Raw genomic sequence first — 7,973 nt, 5'->3', positions numbered from 1 at the left:
GGCGGGCAGAAGCAGCCGTAAAGATCTGTTTCCCAGAGGGGGGTTGATTTGCTGGGCTCGGATTCCTTGGGCCGAGAATGTTTTGATAATATTGGGAACCGTGGAAGGGGCATTTTTAGATTTGGGTTTTATGAGTGTCTTAATTTTTAGTTCGACTCCGGGGCTCTCTGCCCCGCCACCAAACCCAACAACATTGCTCGGATCATCAGAGCTGTGCCAGCACTCCTGCGGAGTCATATTCTCCACATGAGTGTACTATAGTGCGGTCAAAAATTCGTGGTGTAACTTATAGTCAAATATCTCCTCTGCCATCGACCAAAGGTTCCCCAATTTTTTTAACAATGACTTGTATCAATTTGTTTTAACAGATCAACATTTTTGTAAACACGTGCTAGCTGTTTTCTGGAAAATTCCTAAATAAATACTAATTTAAAAAATCAAGTGGGTGGTTTCTACTGATTTGTAAATGTTTACAGCTGGGGCAATATAATTGCTTTCAATAGCAAGTCAGTCAGGTTTTTCTTGTCGGGACATTGTGCTTATTGAACGCATGTTTTGAGAATCATTAGTGCAAAAAAATGTGTTCACTATAAAAATAATTTCTTGTAACAGGTTTTGCAACTAAAAATTGTAATTGATGAGTTTTGACGTAGGCCATATGCGTAACCAAAATGTGTGTGGCACTGAGAAGCGGGAAGGCCTGTGAACAATTCCACTTTACGTGTGACAGAGATTTCAAGTATTTTATATAAATTTATGAAGAAAAGTTTTTTTTAATCTTGCCCCAATTGTTGTGGAAGAATATGATTTAGTTAGGACAAATTGATACACACTGCGGTGCAAAGTACGGATGCCATTGATTCACCGGATAAAGAGATATTTTGGGGATAAATTACCCCACGAATTTCTGACCCATGGATAGAATGATGGAGTTTCAGCTCCAACCGATTGAGTGGCATGGGTTGTGCTACCCTGCCGTCTAAGTGGAAAATGTGGGCCAAAGAGTTGTATTGTCGAGGGAAATTCCGCTGAGTGACCTCACCTTAACCACCAGGCAGAGGTAAGACTTCAAACAGAATAGACATTTGGGATTTATAAAGTTTTACAGCTGGGTTTGACTGTAGTAATGCCATGTTTAGCTTCATATTCTTGTTCTTGCTCATGTGTGTTCTTTTCAATCTGATTCTGAATTTTCCCACCACTGGTACATGGTCACTGTAACAGTCTGCTCCTGGGCGCCTTTTGACATTTAGCATCCCGTTTTTGTATCTTTTATTGATCATGATATAGTTGTTCTGGTTGCGAGCGCTGTCTCCGGAACTCTTCCAGGTCCATAATCTTCTTGTTTGTTGTTCATACCAAGTGTTTCTATTAATAATGTCATTCAGGATAGCCCATTCTGTCAGTTTTTCTCCACTTAAAATTCGTTACTGATTTCCAGTCCATATGCGCCCACTAGGTCTTCGTGTCTAGTTGTTCCTGCTTTTGCATTAAAATCTCCCATGCTTATGACAATATCCTGTGATTTGCAATGTGTCTTTGCTTGGTTCATTTCCTCTTAAAACTTCTCTATTTCTTCTTCTGTGCATTCTGAGGTTGGTGCTTACGCTTCGATGATGGTTGTATCGAAGGATGATCCTTTCAGTCTCACCACCATAACTCTGTCTGATATTGTCAGGTACCCATTAAGAGTCTTCGACGTTGGCTTGTCCCTGACGACCGCTACTCCTCTTTCGTGTTTGTCGTCTACTGAGTAAATGATTTTATACCTGTCTGACAATATGCTTGCCAGCTCTTGTCCATCGTACTTCACATAAACCCATGATGTTAACATTCATTCTCTTCATTTCTTTTTGATGTTGTCCAATTTTCCTTTCTCTAGCAATGTTATCGCATTCCAGGTTTCTATAATTCTCATTTGAGTTTTCCTTTTGTGAGCAGTATCTTGTTGACGGTCTAGTGCCACCTGCTGTGCATGACTGACACTACCTGACGAGACAGTTCTTACATAGCTCACCTTTGCGTCGTTATCTTCATTCATTGTGTGTTGATCCATGACGCTCTTGGGAAAATAACAGCAGTGGTTTCCCTTTGCTTTCTGTTAGATTTTTGTACTGCTTACTCCCCCAGCCTTTTTTCGAAAAGGACTAACCCACTAGGCAGTAGGGGGCAGGTGCCAGGTTTCGGCGCCTCCCTCTCGCCTGACAGTCCCTTTACTGAGCACAAGAGGCATTTTATAGAGGCAGGATTGCCAACGCCCTGTCCCACCTCGCTCTCCAAGACTGTCGCCAGTTGGTCCGCGACTGCTTATTGGTTATTCTCAGCTACCCTACTTAATGTAGGCCGTTCCACTATCCGCCACCTGGGGATCCGGTGGGTCGAGGATGGTCGACCCAGCTTTACCCACTTGGGGATTGCCTTGTCAATGAAACAACTTCTGGAGCCTTCAGCATATAGTGTTAGGGTGGCCAGTTCCTTTCCACGCCACCTTCACTTCCCCAACTCGAAATCAGAGCTGCTGGGTGGGCTGGAGGGGGCCAAAAAAATCCGTGTCCAAACTTTGGAGACAAGCGCACTAACCTCTCCGCCACCGCACTCTTGGTTGAAGCAAATTGCAGACGACAGCTTTTGACGAATATACGAAAGCGACAGGCAAATTGCATTGGACATACAATGCGGAAAGAAGCATTGGAGAATATTGTAACAACGGGCAAGTTTGATGGGAAGAGAGGCAGAGGCAGGCAGAGGGAAAAGATACTGGACAAGATGACAATATGGCTAGGAGCAGCAAGAACAACAGACACCATCGCTACAACGTAATACAGAATGAAGTGGAGGCCCATGATCGCCCACGCCAGTCGGCAAGGCACCGGAAGATGACGACAGCTGGGTTATAAAATTATTTTGTGTGCCCGTTTCCTAAACTTGAAAAACGTACATAATAATTGTTTGAACAAGCTCTCCTACCCCCCCCCCCTTCCTTAACTTGGGACATTTCCCAAATTAAAGCTAAAAACACAGCATACTGCATAGCAAAGCATTCTCACAAATCAAGTGTGTTTGGTTGAAGTAAACATATGAACTTATGCAGTTGCGAGCGCCGTAAACACTTATCTTTGTAAAAATTCATCGTTCAACTTGTTTTCGGTGTTGTTAGTAACCGTAATCGTTCTTTTGTCTGATTACTACCAGGCGAAATAAATGTACCCGTTCAAACGGTCCAAACGGGATCAGTCTAGTTTTACGTAAACTGTTCAAAAAGGGGCCAGTGTAGTATTACGTGAACTGGTCCAAAAGGAACTCACCCATAGCAGCAGACTACTACACTCGTCCCGTTATACCTACTAAATAAAAATGTAACAGTATCCCGTTGCTTTGTTCGTAAGTCATTCATATCAACATGCATTAATAGGCCTTGACCAACTAGATCTCACTGAAAACAATAGAATAAATACATAATGTAGAAGGCCAAGCAGTTAGTGGCCGACCGAGAATAGCATGCTCAGAAAACGTGGTCAGAAGGGTGACATGAAAAGACCGGAATAACACGACATGTAATAGGGTTTGGGGGGAGGGGGGATCGTGGCCTAGAGGTTAAGGTGTTCGCCTCTCATTCAAAGGCCCCAGGTTTGAATTCGGGTAGCGACGGAAAAACTTTCTTCAATAAGATTGACTCCTTTCACTTTCACCTTCTTTCCTTCTCTCTTGCAATACTCTGTCGTCTGCTTTCGTTTCCACGTTTTTGGGGAGAAAGGGGGGTTGGGGGGGTGAAGAGAGGGGGGGGTTGTGGGTGGGGTGGATGGGGGTTGTTTGTTTCAAATCGCTGTGGGTTTTTTTTTCGGGGGGGGGGGGTTGTTGTTTTGTTAGATGGTGGGAAAGGTGTGTGTGAGAGAGAGGTTTGGAGAGAGTAGAGGAAGGAATGGGGGAAATGGAGGGATCTGCGACCCAGCCCCAACCTAATGTATTCTCATTCCCTCATCCGATTTGTCCAGGCTTTCTACCATCCAACAAATCCTACTTAGTGTCGAGACACATGGAGCCAACACAGGCGTCCAATTAGAAAACAGGAAGAGTTGTGAGACATCGTTCTAAAATCAAGCGATCGTCAAAGTAATGGAATCGAAGAAACCGACATTTATGTTCCCGTTTGGCAATACTTATTTAAGTCTATTATTTCTCTTTGCCTTGACACTTTTTATGTCCATTTAGGAACACATTGCTGCGTGGATTTTATTTGTTTAAGGAAACAAACTAAGAACCGTTGATTGGGGGAGTACAAAATATGTCAATTTACAGATTCCAAGTAGTTTCAGGATTTGGGAATCACCAAACTTTGGCGGCCATTTTCTCCCTGTTTTTTTTTCCTCTGTAACCAATCGATCCTCACCTCTATCAATCCCAAATGTCTCAACTTCTACTCAAGACAGATGGATAAGCTTTTTTCCACAGAAAGCGAGACAATTAAACGAGCTTTACGATGATACCAATAACTCTATATGCCCAACAGTTGACGAGGACATGATTCCATCGCGTCTTGACACAATTACAATACATGTATATTCCAGGATTAGAGATCGTTCACTACTTAAAAACTCGGAGTGCTTTCGCTTCGCTTTGCCAGCGAAATGACCACCGCCTCATTGAGCAAAGCTGTCACGCCACAGAGAGATAGCTGGCACGGAACTCGGTTATAATTTTGTCTGTGCATGCACAGATCGAGGGACCTCAGGTCAGCAAATCTGTGTGATCAACAACGTCTCATGGGCCAGCAAGCGTAGAAAGCGGTCAGTGACGAACGGAAACGAACAGGGCATGATACGTGTGTGTGATAAGTTATGTATAGATCTAATTTTTACCTTTTGTTTATTGTTGTTGGGGGTTTAGCTTGTGGAAACACCGGTATACTGTGGCTGAGGCGTATTTTCAACAGAACCTGGGAACAAAGAAAATGCCCAGAAGACTGGCAGAAAGCCATAGTGGTACCATATGGAAAAAAGGGCAACAAACGCGACTGCACAACATATAGTTATTGTTAAGCCACTCAGGAAAAATGTATGCAAAGATACTAGAGCAGCGCATAAGACCTATTGTAGAGAGAAATTTGAGCAAAGCTCAGTTTGGATTCCAAAAGGGAAGAGGATGCACGGATGACGTATTCGCTTTACGACAGATATGCGAGAAAACAATAGAACACAACAAAGAATCCAACATCGTCTTTATTGACCAAGAGAAGGCTTTTGACAGAATAAACCATGCAAAACTCTGGAAGACACTCGAAAAGTATGGCGTCAGAGGACTATTGTTAGATAATGTCAGAGCTCTATATACCAACAGCAGAAGCTCAGTAAGAACGAAGGAATGAAATACAGACTGGTTCAAAGTAAGATCTGGAGTACGACAGGGATGCGTTCTATCTCCCCTCCTGTTTATAATATATATGGACTCAATAACGTAAGAAACAAATCAAGCCCAGAAAGCCTAAATGAATTTCTGTTCGCAGACGACCAATGCCTAATTCATCATGACCAACAAAGCCTCCAAAATCACACTACCGAACTCAACAACACCTGTGAGAAATTCAACATGAAAATAAGCACATCAAAAACAGAAGTTATGAAAGTGAGCCGAAACCATAGTCTCCTGAACATCCATGCCAATAGTAAACAACTGAAACAGGTGAAAGAGTTTAAATACCTTGGCAGCACTTTTTCTGAAAACGGGTCCATAGATAGAGAAATAGAAATGCGAACTCAAAAAGCCAACGCTGTTACCTACCAGCTCGCACCCCTTCTATTTCATCCAAACATCTCCATGGACACAAAGAGACAGCTTATCACCTCAATATTCATACCAACATTATGTTATCAGTGCCAGACCTGGACCTTAAGCAAAACCAATGAAAGCAAAATCACCGCATGCGAAATGAAATGTCTCCGCAAAACCCTTCACATCACAAGACGAGACAGGCAGAGAAATGAAGAAGTAAGAGCAGCTATCGGCACTGAGTCCTGCCTGCGTTACGTAGAAAGACAGAGGATAAAATGGTTTGGGCACCTGTTACGCATGTCACATGACCAGCCAGCCTTGAGAGCCTACAACACCAAGCACTCAGGCTATAAAGGAACAGGAAGGCCACGCAAAAGGTGGATCGAGGGTGTCAAGGAAACCCTAAGAAAACATAACATCACAACTGAAAGAGCTGCGGAGCTGGCCTACCATAGAAAACTGCATCTCCCCTCGACGCTTAACGGCAACAGAGGATGAAAAAGTAGAAGTAAGTAAGTTGGGTTGTTTTTTGTTTTTTTTGGTCTTTTTCTTCTTTTTTTTCTTCTTATTGTTGTTGTTGCAGTTGTTCTTGCTCTTGGTCTTTGTCTTACTGTCGTTTTTCTTCTCCTTCTTCTTCTTCTTCTTCTTCTTCTTCTTCTTCTTCTTCTTCTTCTTCTTCTTCTTCTTCTTCTTCTTCTTCTTCTTCTTCTTCTTCTTCTTCTTCTTCTTCTTCTTCTTCTTCTTCTTCTTCTTCTTCTTTTTCTTCTTCTTCTTCTTTACGCACGCCGCACACACCCACCCACCCACACATACACACACACACACACACACACACACATATACGCACACACACACACACACACACACACACACACACACACACACACACACACACACACACACACACACACACACACACACGTTCAGACGAACATACTCTAGGGTGTCACTTGTAGGTTCTTTACTTTATTTTTTTCCTTTTATTATTTTGTCTGCCTGTCTTGCTTTTTCTCTGCATTTGCCTGATTTAATTGTACCTTAATGCAATATTATATACATAAAGTATGCATATTATATATGAACATAAACTATGAGTTTAGAACAATCAGGAAATTGTCAGCCAATTAAACTTATTAAGGAAAAAAACCGAGGATATCTAAACTAAAGGGAAAAAACTGTTTAATAGCAAATCATGTTTTTATTACAAGGCTATGTCCCCTGGTAAATATATTATTTATTATTTTACCATCATAACTGACAAGACTCATAACAATCATGGAATAATAATACATTGAGGTTTTTCTTCAGCTGTTCTCTCATTTCCCGTTGGATTCGTTATATCCTTTCATCGTCTTTCATTTCCCCTGGGGTTTCGGTAGGGATTAAAGGGTTGGGAGGGGAGGTCATCATCATCCTTGCCTTTCTTACCCTGCACCAGGGTATAGGCCACGGACAAACACTTTCCACTTTTCTCTATCCTACTTGCATTCGCGTCTGCCTTTAGTTGTCTTCTTATTCTAATTAAATCTAATGAGTGTTGGTTAATTCACTCCTTGCGCTCCCATTTCTTTTCACCGAGTACTTCTTGACATGTCGATTTAAATACTTCTTTGATCTTGGTCCACTGTGTATCCACCTCCTTGTCCTCTCTACCAATATCAGCCAGAGGTTGAAATCTGTACCTCAACTGCAGTTAAAACGCCTCTTTCTTGTGTCCATCTAAGAGACTTACTTGGAATGGGAGTGGGAGGTGCAGGGGTAGAAAATAGGGGTGGGGGCGGGAGGGAGGGAGTTAATTGCGGATTATCAGTTGATCTTATCGTTCCTTTGACTCATTGAAAACACGACGGCTACTGCCTGACCAGCATTTTGATGGCGGGCGTCTCAAACTTTAATTGGATTGTATGACATGCACCAACTCCTTTTTTTCATTTTGGGGGTTTGTTCTAAAAATACAAAAGGAGAAAAACAATTTTAAGGGATTATTTCATATCATTCCGGGTTGGCGGCCTATAAACCTACTTTTCTCGGTGTTCATCTGTTTAGTGATCGCAGATATGCACAATGTGCACACGAGACCCCCAACAATTTTTCTTCCTTATCCAATAAAATGATATGCTCGACCTTAGCAAACCAAAGAGTTTTGTGTGCCAGAGTGAGTGGGCGGGTGAGTGTGCGCTCACGTGCGCGCCGGAGAGATAGAGAGA

Source organism: Aplysia californica, unplaced genomic scaffold (assembly GCF_000002075.1).
Source record: "Aplysia californica isolate F4 #8 unplaced genomic scaffold, AplCal3.0 scaffold00895, whole genome shotgun sequence".
NCBI lineage: Eukaryota > Metazoa > Mollusca > Gastropoda > Aplysiida > Aplysiidae > Aplysia > Aplysia californica.
This window is presented reverse-complemented; position numbering follows the sequence as displayed.